The 22,545-nt window shown below is 40.4% G+C and overlaps 1 protein-coding gene and 1 long non-coding RNA gene across 2 annotated transcripts in view; one reads left to right on the top strand and one right to left on the bottom strand.

Annotated features, from left to right (window-relative positions):
* The window catches only part of LOC138268395 (uncharacterized), a 151,995-nt gene that overhangs the window by 20,492 nt on the left and 108,958 nt on the right, over nt 1-22,545 (bottom strand). The window contains exon 4 of the long non-coding RNA XR_011199992.1: nt 17,500-17,592. This is a non-coding gene — a long non-coding RNA (uncharacterized lncRNA). The remainder of the gene's footprint in view (nt 1-17,499; nt 17,593-22,545) is intronic.
* Nucleotides 1-22,545, top strand: part of PEA15 (proliferation and apoptosis adaptor protein 15) — a 447,785-nt gene that overhangs the window by 6,004 nt on the left and 419,236 nt on the right. The window lies entirely within an intron of this gene.

The raw sequence follows: 22,545 nt of genomic DNA on the forward strand, positions 1-22,545 counted from the left end.
TCTAAAGTTATGGTATTAGAGTTTCTGAGAAAAGCTGCTCTTTGCTGTGTACTTAGACATGATAGAGTCCATTAGCATTTTTTGTTCATCCTAATGTCACAAAAGCTATACAAACATAATTCATATGTTTAAATGACACAACCTGCTCCACAGAACCAGGAAAACTGTGAATTTAATGAAGGTAAAATCCATTGTGCTATAAAAAAAAACATACTTTTTACTGTATTTGGTCTAAGGTTCGGTTTGGAACATGGTTTATCACAGGGGACAGCACAGGGGTAAACATTAAGCAATTTTGTGGACAAGCAGAACATTTTCAATAGATTTTCCCACCCAAATGCACACCTCCACCACTCAAAGGCGCTCCAGTAAATAAGAATATTGGGTGTAAAAAGTCCCCAAACACCAACACTAGCTAGAGATTTCCGTGAATCTGATTGGCTACAGCCCTTGGAGATTCCATTTGTTCTATATCTGTGCCTCAGCAGATGCTTGTGACCGCATCTGTTGGCGTGCACCGTGCACTAGCAACTGATTGTATTGAACTTGAGTCTGTGTTATGGATCATCTTTATTTATCCAGGATCACACGAATTTATGGTAAATTCTGAAGCTATGGCTACTACCAGTGATGAAGGCTAGGCGTGGTCTTGCAAAGTGTTTTGTAAAGCTTCAACCTGCAACTGAAATCTCTTCCGTTGTATTTTCTAAGCAAGCAAATTTAACTTTGGATGCAATTTTAAGTGACAGGCCTGTATCCCCCCTCCCCCTCGAGTGGACGGTATGATTTCCATTGTGATCTAACTTTCCTGAGCCTTTCCTATAGTTGCAAAATCAGTTCTTAATTTATGTGATTGGTTGCAGTTGGTGAGCACTGACACTTATTTTTGAGGACCCAGTCTTACTTTTCATTATCAGTCTTTGACCAAGAGCATGATTGAGAGAGACAGAAACGGAAGGAGAAGGAATATTCTAAAACCACCACTGCTAGTAGAATGAAATGACCCGAATAGCAGTGGTCGGCACACCTAAAGACAGCGCCTCCATTCTCTGAGGCATTAGTGGACTCAGATGTCTCAAAATTGAACAGAGCTATGTGGCAGAAGGGTGCACTTAATTCAAGCAATATATCATGTAGATTGTTAATTCACGTTTTACTTTAAATATGTAATTTCGCCATTCCTGGCACCCAAATTGGTGGTGTATAAAATAAAATGCACAGTTTATGTGCTGTGCATGACTGTCCTGGTTGTTGCACTTTACCGAGAGTGTGTTTGCATGTGTATTTGTCTGTATGCACATACGTGTTTGTGTAAGTCTGTGTGTCTTTAAATATTTCATAGCTTCACTCCATTTAGGGAATATATAATTGTTAAAGTTACAGAAACACATAGAGAAAATAATTTTGTTGTGGACATTTTATTGCAGTCACTGAAGTACAGTCTTCTCAAGAGTGGAAGTTACACCCAAATAAGTGTGTGTTTTTAACTTGAAAGTTCTCACACTCAAATCGGTACCTTTTGGATGTGAACCATTCACTTAAAAAGATTGTCAATATCTTTGATATCCATTAATGGCTCAATGACATGATACGTTGATATTACACACTCCTCTAATAAATCGTAAAAGGTATTGTGTATAGGAATTTGTGTGGTGGGTGCTTTCAAACAGTCCACTAATGCTCCTGATGTATATCAATAACTATGGTTATATGGTGTGGATGAGTAAGGCCTTTGATATGGAGCAGGTGGTGTATGAATAAACAAGCCTGGAGTACAAAGGAATGGCCTGAGTTATAATTCTGGTTAGATCCTCTAATTTTCAAAGTAATAAAGTTAGAGATAGGATTACTACATGAGAACGTATTTGAAGATCAGTCAGTCTTTCTGCTCTGGGAAAAAACTACTGGTGTTTCTGTAAGGAAGACCCTGAATTAAAAGTCCTTTGAGAGGGCTCAGTGTTGTTTGTTTGCTATCGCCACCTTGTGCAGCAGATCACATGAAGTTCTAAGGAGTCAGTTATTATGACCCAAACACTTACAAACAGCAGTCAAGAAATTAGCAGAAAGAATGACTTACTGAAGAGTTATAAGAGTATTGCAAGTCAGGTAATAGAGATAGGGTTTAAACTTTACCCTGTGAAATATTACCAGACTGAGAAATTACCTTCCCATTGTGTCAGAGATTTAAAAAAAACGGGGACACCACTTGCAGATAAAATGTACATGTTTTTTACTTTTATTGCAATGAATGTGCTTCTTATAAGGGAGAAATCAGTTCTAAAATCTCTCCAACACAGTTGTTTGAGTGAAAAAGCATTTGTCTGAAATTTCACGACTGGCCTTTTTTAAAAAATTTCAGTGCATGAAATGCTGTCAATAAATATCATCTTTTGCTAAACACTAGACTAGAATATTAGATGAATATGATTCAAACACATACACCCAAATCCAGGACTCCTCATTACTCACAATCTAAACAATCATAATCAAATGTTTGCACATTCCTTCATATCTCCTTTGCACTATAAAATGTTTGGACCTCTTTCCTGGTACATATTGGAGCTATTCACTTTTTCCCAAACCAAATGCATTTGCACACATTTTTAAATTTAAAAACAACAGATGATGGACGGAATGCAGAGCAAATCAAACATTCACCCCCAGTCACAGATCAGGCTCGCCATGCCATTTCAGTTTGGACCGAGTCATATGCAAATCAGTCTTGACCCTGTTCCTCATGGGAACAGTCCAGCCCGAACTGCCAGGCCAGGACCTCCCTGGACCAAAAATAAGCATCCTGGGACCGGTTTCAGGGTATCACCCTTCATCAGCCAGGCTAGCTTGAATCTGGTGACATAGCAAGCACGGGACCCACGTCTGGGCATACCCTTCACACTTGGGGCGACAAATGAAAAAACAGATGATGGACGGAATGCAGAGCAAATCAAACATTCACCCCCAGTCACAGATCTGGGTTTAATCCATCAGTTATTTTGCTGGCCATGCCATTCTAGTTTGGACCCAGCCATATGCAAATCAGTCTTGACCCTGTTCCTCATGGGAACAGTCCAGCCCGAACTGCCGGGCCAGGACCTCCCTGGACCAAAAACAAGCATCCTGGGACCGGTTTCAGGGTATCACCCTTCATCAGCCAGGCTAGCTTGAATCTGGTGGCATAACAAGCACGGGTCCCACGTCTGGGCATACCCTTCCCACTTGGGGCGACAAATGTAAAAACAACAGATGATGGACGGAATGCAGAGCAAATCAAACATTCACCCCTAATCACAGATCTGGGTTTAACCCATCAGTTATTTTGCTTGCCATGCCATTTCAGTTTGGACCCAGCCATATGCAAATCAGTCTTGCCCCTGTTCCTCATGGGAACAGTCCAACCCGAACTGCCAGACCAGGACCTCCCTGGACCAAAAACAAGCATCCTGGGACTAGTTTCAGGGTATCACCCTTCATCAGCCAGGATGCTTGTTTCCAGTCCAGGGAGAACCTGGCTTGGCAGTTCGTGCTGGACTGTTCCCATGAGGAACAGGGCCAAGAATGATTTGCATATGGCTGGGTCCAAATGGGGTGACATGGTGAGCAAAAGAACAATGGATTAAACCCAGATCTTTGACTGGGGGTGACTGTTTGCATTGTTCAACACTCTGTCCATCATCCTTTTGTGTTGCACATTTTTAAATTGGCATAAAGAAGTCAGATAAGTGTATTATCAATGTTTGGTAGATTTATGAGAACTTTTTATCCATAAGTTCAGACATGGTGTTTTTTGCTGGAAGTGAAAGAAATTGAAAGAGATCCTGAAGACCACTTAGTTAAGGAGTTAGTGCTCTATGGAGCAGTAAGTAACCGATGAACTGGGATTGTAAGAGCAGGATCAACAATGATTTAATGCTGGTATGTGAGACAATGTCCCTTAAAGTCTGTCACTGCCTCCACATTACCTCATAACCTAGCTGATCTTCCTCTGTTAATTTCATGGCCCATCCCATCAAATTAAGGGACTGTCTCAATTTTTCCAATATGGTTCTTGTGGCCAGCAGGGTGGTCACAGGTAGATGTCTCCCTAAGTGTATTGGGTAGGTGCAGGTCCACTTTTCACCCAGAGCTCACTTCTGTGTGCAGGGGCTGCACCAAAGATTCAGTCATTGATGGCCGCTTGGTGAGGTGTACTGTTGTTTTTCACAAAATGCACCATTCCAACAAAGTTTCAAAGGTTGATTTACAGCAGTTAGTCAATGACCCTCAGGCCTTTTGGTTAAAAGGAAAAACCTGACCATCATAGTTAGGCCCTTGAGGAATCTAGATGGGCTTGTATGGGATTTTCTGTATTTAGTACAACATTTAAAGGAGCTCTGCAGTTTTTGCTAGTGCGATTCAACCCATCACGTGCGGTGTCAGAAGCTTGTTTTCATTGTGTCTACTACTGAGGTTACATTACGCTTCTACACATGCTGCTCGCTATTTATAAAAGTCCAGCGGTATTTCAAGCAGTTCAGTGCCACATTTGAATATGAGTGGGAGGCCCAATGTGTGACCACATTCACCGCCTTTATAAGATGAAAGATGAATTTACCACAGTTTACACTTGTTTCTATTTAGGCTTGTGGATCTGAATTTTTGGGTTGACTAATGTATATTCACACTTAGCATGGCTCAGGGCTCTTTACATAGAAATGTACTGTATTCAAGAAAGGCTGGATCTGAGTTGAGCCATGTGATAACCACAAACACCTGGGATCTCAGACTATGGAAGGGACCAAGCAGCCAAATTCTTCTATCAGTCTGGGGTATACTGTTGCAAGTGTAATTGTAAGGAAGAAAATGTGGTTGTTTGTTGTGCATTTGATGCATCAGTTTAAAGATACAGACAAACTCAATTTTAATGCATTTAATCTCAGGAAAAAGCCCAAACTCAAAAACTAACAGAGAGGGTAGGCAGACTTCTATTCAGTGCCTTATGCTTAAAACATGAGTTTCAGCTTTTGAGCTTTTAGAAGTATCCTTACTGTTAGACCTGGCTTCCTAGGTGTGGTTTCCCATAACGTTTTCCCCTCTGACCTCCTGTTTTGCTGACCGCGTTGTTGCTGGCTTCAGGACTCTGGGCACCTTGCCACTGCTAACCAGTGCCAAAGTGCATGTGCTCTCTGCTTAAAACATGGTCAGATTGGCTTATCGGCAAGTGGCATATTTAATTTACTTTTAAGTCCCTTGTAAGTGCACTACCTGGGCTCAGGGCCTGTAAATTAAATATCACTAGTGGGCCTGCTGCAATGATTGTGCCACCCATTTTAGTAGACCTTCAAACATGTCTCAGGCCTGCCATTGCAGATCCTATGTGTGCAGTTTTAAATTGTCATGTCAATGTGGCAGGTTCACCCTTTTGCCCAAACCTTCATTTTTAATACATACATAAAAGTCAAAAGTAGGCGGCTCTGGACAGCCCCAATGGCAGGGTGCAGTATATTTAAAAAGTAGCAGATGTACTTTTAAGTTTTTCAAGTCCAGGTAGTGAAAAACTCTTACATTTGTTTTTCCCTACTACAAGGCCTATCCCTCCCATAGATTAACTTTGGGATTGCCTTACTACCTTTGATGAGTGTATGTCCAACTGGGAAGAGATGGAACCCCCAAGTTTGGTGTCTCTGGAATCACAATTTAAAATCACACCTGATGGTGAAGTCAGAGTCTACACTGTAAATCTGAAAACGCCACTTTTAGTAAGTTTGCATTTTCATATCTTAAATCATCTAGGGCCATATGTACGAACACATTTTCCCATTGACACAGAATGGACAAAACCCCTAGCTACATCTGGCCCCTAGTGCCGTCTGCCTGTCTCAGAATACATATGTGGGAGGGTGACAGGGTTATTCTTGTACATTCCCTCCATACAGCAACACACAAAGGGAGCTTAGGTTTGACTGATAGACCATCAACATCCTGATGGCCCATCCTGGACAGGTTAGGAGGGAGGAGTCGACATTTACACCTGAATGGACTGTGCCCTGATTCCACACAACGGCCTGCATAACCCCCTGTAGGGAGTCTGGAGCCAGGGCGGGAAGCGAAGGGACTCTATGCACTTCATAGGCCTCTCTTTGAAGTCTCCCCCATTTCAAAGGCACCACTAGGTGTTAGAACTGGACTTCTGACCCCACCAAATCAGTACACTTCTCGGCCTGTGGATGCACTGCTAGGAAGATGGACTGCTGTGCTACTGAAAGGACTGTCACACTGCTGGTCGTTGCTGGACTCCTGCTCTACTGTGCTGATCTGCCGCCTGCTGCCCCCGCCTGGTTGTGAGAAGGACTGGACCTGAATCTCTCTATCTCAGAACCAGAGTGACTCCAAGGGCTTGCTGGCTTGCCTTCTATTCTTCTTAAGTCTCGGGGACACAAAATACTTCCAACACATCTGCTACAGCTCCTGAACCCATCTTCAACCAGCTCCTAACCCCCAACAGGTTCCTCTCCAGTCCTGAGCCCTTAAAACAGTTTTTTCCAGGTCCTAAAATCAAGCTTTTGGGGTATTTGTGACCGCAAAAAGGCCGCTCGCACTGGAACTGTGACACTCACCCGAACAATTAGTGTGAGCCCCACAATTTCATCTCTTTGCACAGCAATCATTGCCGTGCTTGACCTCGAGGCTCCAGTCTGCCAGTTCCTGATACCCGGATGACTCTTCGTGCCCACAAACCACCGCCAGTGATACTCTCCTTGCTCTTGGTGAACTTCTTCCCACAAACAGGACTTTTGGCTCAACTTTGAGATGGTGAAAGTTCACTGGGACTTGTCTGGGACTATATTCGAACTGCACTCCATCACGGTCGGCCTGAACTTCTGGATTTTACCCAGTTTAGCACAAGATAACTTTTTTGATTTTTGTCATTTGGGTCTTGTTATACTCATAGAATTAAGCTCTATTGTTCTAACAAGCTGTGGTGTCTTTTTGTATGGTGTTTTCACAGTTTTACTGTTTTAAGTGTTGTACAATTACATTACACATTGTCTCTTAAGTTAAGCCTGTCTTCTCTGTGCCAAGCTACTAGAGAGTGAGCACAGGTTAATGTTGTGTATCTGACTTGCCCTGACTAGGATTGTGGTTTCTGCTTTGACAGGGTGGATAGCATAGCCACCAGAAACACAATTTCTAACACTTACATTCACTGAAGTTCATTTTTTAATTCATCAGTACCCTGAGTCCCTTCCTCATTCTCCCTGTTTAGGCTGGTGCACTTCCACATTCGAAAAAGGATACAGAAAGGTTCCTCCAAGCATCACTTGTCTGGCCACTGGGCTACTGAAGCAATCCGACTCTGGGCTTTCTGTGTTGCCAGACTAGACCTGATTTCAACCCTGCAGCAGCAGATATTGACTGGTCCTGTGCCAGCCCGGCTGCAAGCTCAGCTCCCCCAGAGCATCTGAGCACCAGCCAGGAAAGAAGGCCACTCCCATAGCAGGAGCTCCAGTGCTCTCAGAGGAATGGGTAACAGGGACAGAAATATAGGCAGATATTTATGATTTCACAAGGCCATCCTAATCTCTATGGTCATCTAGACAGCGTTGGACTGGGACAGAAAATAGATAGGCCCAGGCACCAAAATAAAGGTGCATTCCCAACCCAGCCCCACCTCCACCCCTCCCAGTTGAGGACACCCTGGAACTTATAAAGACACGCTGTAAAAGTGTTTTGCATGTTTTAAGGCACAGGCAAAGTGGGCTATTGCCCAGGACCACCACCTTCCAAGGGCCCCCTGGGAAAATGCATTTTATCTCTTTCCCTAGGTCACCTCTGTCTGTTTCTGTATCTGAGCCTGTTTTTTCTGTCTCTGCCCACCTCTATTCAGTGCTTCATTTGTAAAAAAATAATAATAATAATAATAATAATAAGTGACAGGGCCATCGTCAGACGGGCACTACAGCTTGCACCACTCATTGCTCCGTTAAATGTGTGGCCAATGACAGTAGTAACACAACTACTAACCATCACATGTTTGACAGTTCAGACTATTCCAGTCTCTCAAAGCTATAATAATGGCTTGAGGGGCCAGTATTAGACATTCTAATGCATATTGAATTAAAATACAACTGTTATTGTGCTCGTCACTAAACTATACAAACTGGACCGCCATGTAGCAGACTGCCACAAAGGCCGGTGCTGACAATCAAGCGCCGGTGCCAAGCACGGGAAAACCTTGACTCAAATTAAGCACTGCCTCTATCTCTGTCTCTTTTTTTGCCCAGTGCCATCTTAAGGATGTCTGGGGTCCTCAGAAAGACATTTCAAATGCTTTTGTGTGAAACCCATTTCAAAATCACACAGGCTACAATTAGCACAAAAGTGGTTAATACAATTCAAAGCTATTATGAACAAGGGCCCCAAAATATTTCTGGCCCGGAGCCCTAAAAATCCCTAAGTCAACACAGGCTTTTCAAGGTAAGGAAAATGCATGGATTTGAGTTTGCTGGTGTCAATGTTTGTTTTAATATCAGGGAAATCAAACTTAAAAACTGGCCCAGCAGACCATAACCAGCTGCACAAACAGCCAACAAAAACAACTCACACACTGATCTGTGAAGCCAGCCCATCAGGCATTGACAGATTGTCCTATAGGCCAGTTACGCCCTGCACTAGGCCTCTTTTTACTTTTGGGACCTGTGCTCTTAGATCTTTATGAGCTGCAAGTCAATGACTACTAGAAGATCCATCTGCTGCCCTCGTCACTTCAACCGTGCCCATGCTATAAAAGTGAGAGAAAGAAAATCACAGGGAGAAGTGGAAATGAGAGAAATAATAGTAAAATGAGTCAGAGCAAGAAAGTGACAAAGAATGAGAAGGGTAAGAGCATGTAACAACCAAAATAGAAACAGTTGAGTAAAGAGATGTTAAAAACAGAGCTGGGAGACAAGGACAGAATTGAAGACAAAAGGTGGTGCAACTGCACAGTAGGCCTAAAGCCATGATTCAGACTGTCACTGTAGTGGGTGGTATAATAGGTGCTGCTGTCCACTGGTGGCATTTACCTAACCGGTCCTGGGTACATTTGATACTATATACAGATGAATTACAGGTAAGTTAAACATACCAATTGGCAAAATGCGAATGTGCCCATGTTTAAAGGGGGAACACAGGTACTTTACTATTTGTTAGCAGGGGTAAACTGCACAGAATCCTAACACCAACAAAAATATAGGGTCCAGCAAAAGGCAGCAAATATAGGTGGACCACACAGAAATGGTGGATTTCTTACAGTGTGATAGAGAGTTTGGTAACAGAATAGCATGGTCATACTATTACCTCACATAAAGATCATCTCTTAAGTACATTTGCAAAACTATTGCTCCACTAGATTCTTTTGGAGTCAATAAAATACATTTTGCACCTAATGGGACAATATTTTTGTAAACAATATTGAGGAAAGAAATAATTATGTTGGACAATATTTCTGGGTACAAGATCCTAACATATAACCATAATATTGGGTTTGTGTGTGCAGGGTTGCATTTGCACTGACAACCTGTTGCTAAAATAGAGTTTTGGTTCTCTTCAAAGATTGCACACTAATTAATAATATAAGGTTACCTAAAATTTCCAGAGAAAACATTTCCATCAGGGGGCCGATATGGTTAACATCTAAAATCTAACCCTGGTCATGACATCTTCAATGATCACAGATAGCAGCACAAATAACAAAATTGATAACGTTATCCACAGGGTCGGAAAGATATAACTTTAGCCAAAGTTCCCAAAAAGTTAATTATTGAGAATATGCTTAAAGTCGAATTGTGGCCTTTAAAAGCTGATTTTATGTGATGGCGTCATCTGAGTTCTTATCCATTCTGTCACTTTTGAATAGCCTATTTCTCATGCCTGCTAATTGTGCTAAGTGTAATTATTAGAAAGGCTGACTGGTGTATTATTTTTCACTGCATTTCTATGTTTCAAAATAAGACCATCAGGTTTGTTCATTTGTTTTAAAAAAAGAGTACTCTATTGCCAAAGTGAAACAATGTCTTTCGTCTTTAGAATAGCCATATTACCTTCTTATTAAAATGATTTATGTTTAATGATGGATGAATGCAGTAACATTTGTGTTTTGACTAACTTGAGGTGAGGGATTTCTTTTCAAATAGCTGTATTCGGAATGAGGGTATTTTATACACTTACATGTGTCTTTCTAGACCCACTGTTAAATAACATAAATAGTCTTAATGGGTGTCTTGCAGGTGATTGTAAAATAACTAGAAAGTATCTTAACAAATGGGTGGAGCTGGTTTTATGGCCTATGGTGGGAGCACTATATTAGGATGTTTATTGTTTCTGTCACTTGTGTTGGCAGTGTAATCACATAAGTAGCAGGAAAAGTATTTGTAGCAAGATGGAAGTCCTTTTTCCAATTAATTAGTTGGTTTTGTTTAGGAATGTGAAAAATTTGTGTAATATGCTTTGTATTAATTAGGTAAAATGTTGACAACATATCGGCAAAACTACATATAATTACATGAAATGCAAACACATCATTTAGGGTGAAATCCATCATGCTACAAATTGCAATAAAACAGCACTGCAAACAACATCCACTCTTCTACTGTTGTTCCCGTGCGTTTGCAGATTTATTTTTTATCAGGAGTGGCTTGTGCACAATACATTTTGACTGTGAATGGTACAGAATTACTCGACGTAGAGTAATTTCGGTAATTTCACGTATCAAGCTTAATATGATTCTTGAAATTGTGCAAATTACACCTGCATGATTGCAATTTCTCCCAGATCTAGTTTTCTTTAGTTTTGTTATTTTACAATATTCACCACTGATTTTTAGCGACAAAGTATTAAGTTACATTTATCCTTGGCAGTCATAATTTGTGGAGTACAGGTAATTTGTCATTGTGTAGTCCAATAGTTGAGTAGTTCAGTTTGAAAACATTATTAAACGGAAATGTATTCTGTTTAAGTGTTGATTGAGAGTACAGCAGCACAGTTGCTTGAATAACAGTCTGGGAAATCTTTATTTGTGGGAGAATAGACATATAAATAGGTGAAAAAGCTAATAGAAGATTTATTTGATGCAAATTACAGGCAGCTTTCGGAGATCTTTACCAAGCACCGAATAACGACTTGTTCAACAGTTAGTTGCCAGTTGGCGGCAGAACTATGGGAATGAGCTTGAATGTTAAATGGGGTACACCAAGTTAGATTAGTAAATGTATACATATAACAACAAGAATGAGATTCGATAATGGCTAGTTAGAAGATACTAATACTGAAATTAACAAGAAATCAGGTGAAATTACCAATCCATATCAGATTTCATCATAGATAAATCCTTCTTCACATCAGTGTCAAAAGAAACAGGTTCCAAAGGAGGCAAGAATAGACACTTTACAAGCCTATATCAGAATACTGCTATGCTGAGCATGGAAACATTCATACTAGCTAGAACCACAAACTATTTAAGCACCTTTTAGAAACTTAAGAAAGAAGCACTGACACACAAAAAAAACTGATTTTTCAGTCACAACTTGCCTTTTCAGTTGAATTATGTGAACAGAATAAAGGAAACAATTCACAAATTAAAACGGATAGACTTTTCATATTTGAGTAATGATTTGGCCTCAGAGAATGTCAATCTAGACATCTTCTAAGATCAAACACAGACACTTGGGAGAGACAATAAATTCAATAATGTTCATTGATGATGGATACAATTTTAATGTTTAACACTATAAAATAAAAATATAATGTTTGCAAGAAAAGGAGTCTTTCTGTAGCAGTTGTTGATCTTTTCTCGACTTTCAACCATATCAATAGTGCCACAATCTGATCCAAGTCATTACGTTGTGATATTCCTCCGGTCCTGCTACCCATGTTGATCAAAATTAACTTTTAGACTTTGGTTAGGCTTCTTTTGGGTTCTTCTAATGAATACACCAATAGGATTCTGGTGGAAAATGGCCTAAAATAAGGTTATGGAGTAGCCCCACTGCTATACTTCTTACAAATATCAGTTCTTCCCCAGTATTTCATTTTTTTAAATCTTATCCAATTAATTTGTCTGGGAGAAAGTTCAATTTATTAAGGTATACTGACAATATAGTTTTATTTGATCCTACTCTCACCAATTTACAAATTAAACTGAACAGATTTCAGAAGTATTTGGAAAGATTAAACCTATTAGTAAATGTGACAGAAATCAAGATCATGGTTATCGGGTGGCAAATTTGCCTTAATCATTGTATGTGGGTTATTAATAATCACTCTCTAGATAGTGCTGCAGAAAATACCTATCAGGGTGTGTTAATTATAATAATCAATCCACTAAGGATTATGCTTATTCAGGCAGGTAAAGCTGCTAATCTCAGAAATGGACTATTTTGATCCTTCAGCTCTCTAGGTAGACAGAGCACTGCTCCACTTCAAAAACATTTATGTTTCCAAAATTCCCAGGATTTTTTTTAAATATGGTTATGAATTCCTTAACCTTTCTGATTGCCACTTATTTTTAATAGTTGAATGCACATGTTGGAAGCATGTTTTTTTTATGGTAAGTAGGAGTTGCTTGTTTGAAAAATTAAGCCTAAAGATGCACATGGTGGTTATGTTGTATCAAGGATAATGTTGACTCATATGTTTGGGGTATTACATAAGCATAAGTGATTCTTCTTTTCTAAAACACCTTGCCTATATAGAAATATCAATGTTAAGAGAGCCACTTTTTCTCTAGCTGTAAAAAAAAAAAGTTTGATATTCACTTACTGAATACTGACATGCCTTATGATAGTTTTAAACAATGGATGAAAGGATGTATTAAAGTTCAGAGCTATGTTATAGCCTTTTTTCGCCAATGCCGAGGGCTACACCAGTTGTTAAAGACAAAAAACTGAGCTATAGGCTAAAGCCACAGGCAAGGGCCTATAACAAGGGCGAGAGTCTTTAATAATAGGCACAGCTTGAGGCAGAAGGGCTATAAGGCTCTCAGAACATTCCACGCACTAAGGGTAGGATTTTCTAAATCACAAAAGGAAAAAGAGAAAGACAAACATTGGAATGCTGGAGCAGAAGGCTTATACCGTTTATTAAAATCCCTGAGCTACCCCTTTGTCTTCAATGGAGTGCTCAGCATTCCAGAGTTATAATCATGATTTAATAATTCTATGTAAATTAAATGATTAGGATTAGTATGTAGCTTCTTGCCCACCCATGGCATGGAATTTTATCTAAAGCTAGCTTATACCTGCATGTTCGTTGTTTTTGGTAAATTTGGTCAATGCTAACTTATGATCTAACCTTTCCTCTACTATAGAAAGAAATTGAACTCATTCTTCCTGTTCCACACAATATGTAATTCATGTGTTGTTTGGATGTGGTGGTTTAGCACTGGAGGTAACGAGAGATAATAATATGGTGTAATTGTATTATTCTATGTGCCGGATACTGTCAATATATGTTATCGTTTAGAAACATTGTTTTAATGTTTTGTTGATTTTATTGTAAATTCCATGAAATATACAATAAAATAGTTAAATAAATTGTGTTCATCTGCTCTAATTAGAACACAGGAAGGCAGACAAAAGATAAACAAAACTAATTTGCAGTTCTCAGGGGAAATATATTGCAAGAATAATCAATTAGCGAAAGACACGTTAAACATAGGCGATAAGCAAAGAGATAGGATGCAGATACAATCCCTGTGACAGGAAGCTGAAACCATAAGAGCGAAGTGACTAGTACTTTACACGAGTTCACTGCTTTAAAGTGTTGTCAAATAGAGTGAAGGACTTAAGTATGTAGCTTCATAAATGAAAGACTAGGAAACAAGTCCTAGAATCCTTTCCTCCTCAACTGATAGGATCAGAGAAAGGGAGGCTGACTTCTGAGGAAAACTGTACCAGAAAAGAGACTCTTCCTACTGCAACCTTTAATTCTAAAATACTTTTACTGTATCTAAAAGAGGCATTTCCAAATAGGGGAAATATATCAATGAAAGAGAACGAGTTTCTAGTGAAATAGGAGAGGAAGGCCAACAGCATGTTCACTAGGCAGGGAGACTGCCATTATGCTATCCTGTGGCTGCAACATTTTCCACATAAATATTGATTTTGCCATACAATCCATCATCTGCTGCATAAACTGTAGATTTTAACAAAAAATTGTTTCTAGGTCGAACGTACCTAGAGATTTCTTCCCTTTCTCTATGATTTTATTTGCATTTTTCTGATATATCAATGTTGATTATCACTTGTATTCTCCATTTTCTTTATTTTTCCAGTATGCTGTAGACACAATTTGTGAATTGTACATTTTGTCAGCTCCATTTCCTGGATTACGAGTTGCATGGTACCGGTGGATTAAACTTCTGCAAACAGCCTCTCTATTACTGTATGGCAACACCCTGCCAGTACTGTGCAATTACAAGTTAACATCCTCAAAATGGGGCATAACAGTGCAGACTCAGAATTACTGTGTGGTATTCCGCACAGTAGTCCCTATTCTCAGGGGTTGAATGAACACATTTACCACCATCTCTGTGTGTGTGTGGAGGTCAAGGGATGGTGTGAAGAGGAATAATATTTTTGACAATGGGGAACATTGTATCCATTTCTACTGTCAGTAGATAACATTCAGGAAGGAGCTGTGTTCTAAGACCTGGATGCTGGTGCAGATATATTACTGGCCACAATTTAGGGGTGGTAAAATCAGATCTGATGTTCCCATGCCACTGCAAAATGGGTTTCAAAACACCTAGCTAGTTGTGATTGGGATGGGCAGAATTCCACATAAAAATGCTGCTACTCCTGACTCGTAGACAGGGGCGATGCGCATTAATTGTATTGTGTATTCATATCAATAGTTATAGATATAAATATCTACTATATTTTAACTGAGTAAAGTTTCGTAATATGTAAAATTGATGTATATAAATTTTTTTTAAAGCAGCATGTGGCTGTAAAACACATGTTGCCTGATTTGTTGAAACATTACCTCAACAATATTGTTTTGTGGTTCCCCCACATACATTATGTTGACAAGTACTATGTTCTAAAATATTTTATCAAAAACCAGATCTTACACAATCAAATATTTATGTCTTATTTCATTGTTTTTATATGTTTCTATGATAATGGGCCTGATTTAGAGCTTGCTGGACAGGGTGCTCCGTGGCAATGGTAATGGAGCACCCTGCTCACTATATCCTGGGTCTACACACCTCATGGGCATACCTTACGTTTTCAGTCAAGAGAGCTCATGTTGGCTAAGCCAATAGAAAATTTCCTTTGGTGGACTGACGACATAGGAGCCTTCAGAGAAGAAGATTACACTGCCAGCCCTTTTTAGGGTCGATGGTCCAATGTCATTTTTGTATCTGCCAATTAATGCCGGAAAAATACCGGCAGTGAGGGCCAGAAAAAATAATGGACCCTCACAAACTGGGAGAAAGCCCCCAAGTTGTGGGACGTCATTAGTATTTTTGTTTATCAGAAACCATCTCCCATTTTAGAAGTTTGTTTCTAAAAAACACAAACTGTTCAAACGTTTGGTGTACGACTGTCACAACCAATGGTGGCATTCTACCTTAATTTCAGTAACTTGAAAGGATGGCGGTTATCTTCAAGGCACGAGGTGAAGGCTGGCTTGTCGGTCATCTTTAAATTTGATACACAGCCCTCCGCAAAACCATAAATCAGGCCTCAAATATTTAGCTTAAATAAAGGCTTAAGAATATCTTAGTAAATGGAGCTGCTTATTTGTGTTCTAGAGGTGCCTCCAAACCCATAAGTGTTAAGGATTTGGCCCGTACTAATATTTTGTGAATGGTCTCTGTTATTCAACATAGTTTTTAATAAGAAACCTGAGAACTTTTCTCTGTTGTTGCCATTATTACTGTGTTAGTAGATGTCTGTGGAAAAATAATGTTTTGCCTATGTATGTGGGAGAAGCTCACAGCCTCTTTGATGTATTATCACTCGCTCTGTGCTGCATAATGTGGGCATCCACTATATGATGTGATCGCCCATGGTATAATTATGGTATGAAATACGAATTTCTTTCATGTGATAGTCATATACATATGTGTAAGGCAGACAAGTTATAAAAATATGTGCAAGACAGAATCTTCCAATGTGAGGCACTTGTATTTGCTGACATTTGGTAATCTAACCTATATTTGCTAAAAGTAAAAACGAAAAAAGAATTTCAGGGCAGGATAGTGTTTTTTCATGAAAATGGCATGCATGTGTTTCGGACATTTGAGTTTATTCACCCACAAAAAACACTTAATTGACGTCACTTCGAGTTTCTTTTTATCATCAGGAAATGATTGAAATTAATGGTTCTCAGCCGCTTAGATTATTAGACTGTGAGTTCTGCAACTGTTCATTTTCTCACAGTTTCCTTTCCAAGTAGATGTTCTTCATGCTGTGAGATTGAGAAGATGCAGGGTAGAAAAATGGAAGGAAGTGGAATGTACAGTAGAAGCGAAAGACAGTGCTGCACAGAATTAAAAATAGGCTGTGTGAGATTACAAACTCAGCTGTTTTTAACTGCATTAAATGACTGTCGTGATTCAGAACAAAACACAGTTTCCTCACAGTTTTTCAAAGTATTAGATGGAAGTTACGGTTATCTTGAGTGGCTTTCTCAGAAAATGTAGGACGCACAAATTATACTCCAAACAAGAGTGGCTAACTCATGCACTCATGCGTAGAGCAATTATGGTTCGCTGTCTTCACTATGTGGGATTTGTACCAAGATTATTTCTCATTCACGTGAGACTTTTCCAGCAGCCATTTTTCACTGTTTCACTTTAAACCGCTACCAGTTTGAAATTTCTACAGCCATGACGGACCAGGATGCCGCTCAATGCGTATTTTGCCACCTCTCGGCACAAACAACTGCCTCGGTCACTGAAGGAGGGTAGGGGATGTTAGTTTCAATGAATAGAAGAACGTGAGCTTCAAAAGGTATATCGGCCCTTCACAGAAAGGGGACATCCTTGGATATATGTAAAAAAACAGTGAAAAGGTATTTTCCTCGGAGCTTCATGGACTGAGAATACAAGTCAGGCTACAAATGTTCTTATGGCAGACACAAACTGAGATTGTCAAAGTTAAAATAAGAGAAATACAATACCATAGAGAGGGTAACTTGACAAAAATGTAAATGGCTGAATTAGGTAGAAAAACAAGAGTCGGTAGTTCAAAAATGAATATGATTTTGGTGTTTCAGTGTACATTTGAACTCACCTGGACTGGGATTTTGATAAGAAGTCAATAGAATGGATTATTAGCAATGCAAGCCTGATGCATGGGGTTCAAAAGGTGACCAGTGTAAACTATGTTACAATGGTCACCAGGGCCAAAAATACAAGGGTTTGGAGAAATAACAATATGGATCTAATATCAGGTGAAAGGAAAAAGTACACAGGGGTGGTTGGCGACCATGAAAGAGGAAGGAAGAATTTGCCTATAATAAGATACGTACCCACCGACTCCTGTAGAGGGGGAACTTGTTCCCAACTTCTGCATAAATCCACTGTTCAAAAACTGACATCCAGCAGCTCATTTCCAGAGTATACTACAAAATCAAAATGAAGGAAAGAGAGTAAGTAGATATAAGGGGTCAATTTCAAATTGAGGGTTTATTAGGGATCCACCTGGACTGCTTAGCTTCACTGCTCATCTACTAATCTCGGGTGGAACCCAGACAGAAAAGAGAAACAGTGATGCATCACAGTGAAAGGATTCAGACTAGCTAGCGCACCCTACAGAGGCTAGAAACTTCATTATATATCACCCAAGATATTTCTTTACAGAGGACTGCATCTCATTTTCGCGAAAAAAGCAGTTAAATTAAATAAAGAACAGAAATGATGAGAAGGGAACATATCAACTCCAACAAAAGTGTCAATGAGACATCCAGCACCAACTACTAGCTATTTCAGAACTCCTCCCCCATGACAAACGTACTCAAAACAATATGAACAAGCACATGCCAGAGAATGAGTCGATAAATAAGAGGATGGGTCAAGCACTCATTGCTAGGCAGGCTTTTTAACTTCTGCTACAAAGCAAAACAGGGAGAAAATCTCCTCTGCATGGCTAAATTCTCTGCAGAGACTCCCGACACAGGCAAGAAAATATGTTTTTTCTTTCCAAAATGGTTTAAGTGTCAGTAAATAAAAACAGTAGCAAAGGGAGACATTCATGGTAATGGTCAGTGGAAAATGAAGGTGAGTTGTCATTGACCCTTATAAACGTACTGCCAAAAAGAGAGCCATCCTAATGGAGAGCGAGAGAGCGCAGGGGAACTATTACGGAAATATTCCTATTACATTACTGAAGTATTCATGGTGCCAAGGTGCGCTGAATCAATCGGTGAGCCGGACACCTAGCTGAACTCTGGTTCTAGAGGATGTGAAGGCAAAACCTTGGCTGTTTATTCACAAGTTATTTCAAAGATGGACAACACATCCTTTAGGAGTATTTTCCTGTTTCATAAATATGTTCTTTTAGTTTAAACAACACAAATAAAAAGTATTTGCCTTCTTTTATGGTGTAGTTCTTGGTATTTGTGCGGAGCGTACTGTGCCTCTTCCTTGCTTTTCCCACTCTGGCTGCCAGTGCTCCTTAATGCAGCGCACACTTCAGCCCTCCTCAGCTTCCCCAACACATCTTGGTGTTTTTTTTCCCACGTTACCAGTTTGCTTTTCCTCTAAGGTTTTAGTTATTTGGGCTATGCTGCTTGCTACAGCTCCACTGTGGTATAGTATCCCCGCCAATATGTTAGCTATTCGTCAAAATATAGTTGGGGTCAGTGTGGCCAGCCTTTGTACAGGACAGCCAAATGTTTGCAGATGTGTGTTCCTGTGTCTCTGTTGACCCCTGTGTGATGGAGAGTCTTGAGCCATTTTGTGTGGCCAGATCCTTCATAGCCCTAGTTGACTCTTCAAAGCCTGGTCCAATTACTTCATTACCTTCGGAAATGGCTCTGTCTATTCTTGCTACACAATCAACTCAATTCTGAAGTTTCCTGTGCTTCTTTGTTCGAATTTTCAAAATGGATTTTCACAGTGCATGAAATTGAAGAGGAGCAGGTGAAGTTTCTTGGACCACTCACGCTCTGACGTCACAGTAGGTCTTAAAGCCCTTATTTCTCTTAGCAAAACAGACATGGATCGTAATGTTTGTTGTTCAGTTTCCGAGGAGGAAACACGAGTTTTAGTTTGTTCTCCTAATGATGGCGTGTTATTTTGGCTGCTGGTTGAACTTTCAGTATCTGTTGGAAGTGAATCACATTTCCTGAAGATTCAGTTTCTGTGTGACAGGATGTTTCCCCAACATCCTCGGTTTCTGGTTGAGTTTGTGTGCACATGTTGAGCTATTAGTGAATATATGGAGAATGAAAATATTCCTTCAATATAAATTATCATAATTAAAAAAAAACATCTTTGAACCACACTTCTTGTTATAATGTTATTTTATTATAGTTATAAAATGACTGCTTAACGCAGAAAAATATATTAAGGTTAATTTGACTAACTAGAGCATCAGTTACAGGGCTGAAGTGTCAATACTGGAGACACCAGGAATGGCGTCAGGCTACAAAGTTGGTTGTCTCAATCATTTCTTCAATGGGGTGTGATTGTTACTCCCCCATAGATGCATCTTTCTTTGATGGGGGTAGCTATTTTTTCCTTGGTGTGGGAGCCCAGGTTGTACCACTTCTTCCGGATCTCTTCTGCAAACTATTTAGTGACACCTACAGCATGAATGCATTGTTGGGTCCAAATTTGCTTATCGGTTGTCCAGGAAGTGACATTGATGCTTTACCAAACACTGTCTCATGTTCTCAGACACTCCTACCCATGGGAGTCTGCAGAAATCTTTTTGAGGGACAATCCTGGACTGTTTTCGGTGAGGGACGCGGCCGTACTAGTGCAGACAGTGTGACACTATTGCGGCCATAGTGTTACGTTGCACTGTGAGCCTACACTCCAGGCTGTACCTAAATCCAAAAAGGGGGGGGGGGGGGCAAGCGCCCCAACTTGTCCCCCTGTGGATGCCCATGCTCCTCCCCCAAAGTCTGCAGCTCTGTGTCACAGAAGTCCCTCTTCTATTTCCTCCCTAGCTCCTCCTATTGACCCTGGCTTGACATGATGGTACCAGATAGTTTTCAATAAAAATAGAAACTTGGTCAGGGCTCTGATGCTCAGTGTAAATGTGCTTTCTAAAATGGGCGAGGTTATCATTCGCTGCCCGTGCAAATCATACTGCTCTGCGGTTTCCGATTTTGTTTTTCAAAATAATGAATGCTTACTAATTGCTAATTGCCTAGTGGAAAGGTATTTAACTCACATTTAGCAATTCCTAGTTAGCAAATTAGTGTCGGCTGCAATTTATAAATCTCTTAATTTGCTTTTCGTACATCAGGCCCCCCTTTCAATCGTCAAGGGTGAAAGGTAGTCCCACGTCTCATTTTAAAGTATAGGAACATATTTTAATTATCTGACTAAGTAGATTTTCTTTCACTTTCTCACCTATTAGAAGAGGAGTTCAATTCTGTAACACAATAACATATTAATATTGGATAACACTCGAGAAATTATAATTCACACATTCATCATTCTCTCTAATGTAGTAAAAACAAGCATTCTTATTTGCAAAATACGCTTAATAAAACTATATTTTATCTTAGAGAAAAGCTTTTAGGATTGTGGATAACAAAGAACTGCATTAGGAAAAGAACCTGCAGCTGTAGATACATTTTGCATAGATAATTAAGCCTATTAAAAACAGCGCAGGCAGCTACAAAATAGTTTTTAAGTTCTTAAGGTTTATCCTCACAGTTATTCTTGTGTATTTCTGACGAAACGTTGGTCAAGACAGAAATCCAAAAACGAATTCAATCTCGTAATTCACTTGCAACTGGACTTCTTAGTGGCACGCAGGAAAAGTAATTCAGTTTTATCTCCGTTAATGAAAGCACCCTCAGGATCGGCAATTTTCCTGGACATTGGCTTGGATTATTTCCTATGTTGTATCTGGGTATGTGAAAGTATTTACTAACTCTTTTACATGAAGTGATATTTCAGGCTTCCAACCATTCAGCCTTGATTCTATTGTCTTTTCAGTTAGCCCCATTATCACTGATATTTATCTCACATATACATGAGCGGCTCACAGCAAGCAGAGAGGGCGGGTGGCGCGTTGGGGGAGGATAAAAAATAAAATAAAACTATTTAAAAAATACACTTACCTTAACGCCATGCGCCGCTCCCCTCCTTTGTCTCCTCACTGCAGGCTGCCAGCCTGCCCTGTGGCCAATCCTGACGCTGCTCAAAGCAGCGTCAGGATTTGTGGAGAGCGCCCAGTCAGGGCGCTCCCAGGCAGACTGGAAGCCTGTGCAGGCTCTGTCCAGCCCGGCAACTGTGTTGCTGGGCTGGAGAAAGCCTACTGCGCATGTGTGTTTTGCCGGCTCGAGACAGCCAGCCAAACACACATATGCTCTGAGGTGCTGAGCACGCCCCATCACTGGTCATCACCCCAGTGGCCCCGCTCTTTTACCAAACAACGATAATAAACACAGTTTATTATCGTTGTTTGGTATAAGGTTTGCAGCTGCTGCTGGTGGGGGTGCGACACTCCTCCGCTCTAATGAGGAGCCAGCCCTGCACATATATCACAAATAGAACAGAGGTTATTAGGCAGACCTGTCCAGTTCTTCCTTACAATAAAGTGGAACGAGTTGGGGCCCAATGTCTAATATTGTACCAAAGAGCATGGAAATTTAAAAGGAGTATTGCATGCTTCCCTTGCTCTGTTGTGTTGGTTAGTGGTCCTGTAGTTAAATGTGATTGAGGTAGTGGGGCCTGACATTTTCACATTGCAAACATAAGGTAGTTTGACAAGGGTAAAAAAGGCAAACAATTATGTCGAAGAAGGGTTGTAGAAGAGGTAGGGCCTGATTACAACCTTCGAGGGGATCACTCCGTCCCAAATGGGACAGATATCCGTCCGCCGTATTACACGTTCCATTAAATCCTATGGGACTTGTAACGCGGCGGACAGGATATCCGTGACACCCGTTTGGGACGGAGTAATACATTAAAGTCGTAATCTGGCCCTGACTCTTGCACAAAGAACAGTTGATAAAACAAGTGACATCCCATTCATAAGTGGTGTGTGTTTCCACACCATCAAATGAAGCTGTAATTTTAATGTGGAACATGTTCTGTCTTCATCCCCAGACTGCAGCATCTGTGCACTAAAGAAGCATGTCTGGATACATTCAGCCCCTCTCACAGAAAACTGGCCCTACAGAAACAGGCTTCAGTTGCAGCACAGCACCGTACACAGCAGGAACATGCAGTTCACTCACACCAGTTCTTGTGACCTTCTGGGACAGTCACAAGCTGCACCCACTGCTGCAGAAGCTGTGCACTGCAGAGGCATGCACCAACCCCCTCCACCAGTTCAGCACCAGTGCATTGTAAGAGCATGCAGGGTGTTCCGGTGCTGCATTCCTTGC

This window comes from Pleurodeles waltl, chromosome 12 (assembly GCF_031143425.1).
Source record: "Pleurodeles waltl isolate 20211129_DDA chromosome 12, aPleWal1.hap1.20221129, whole genome shotgun sequence".
In the NCBI taxonomy this organism is placed as follows: domain Eukaryota; kingdom Metazoa; phylum Chordata; class Amphibia; order Caudata; family Salamandridae; genus Pleurodeles; species Pleurodeles waltl.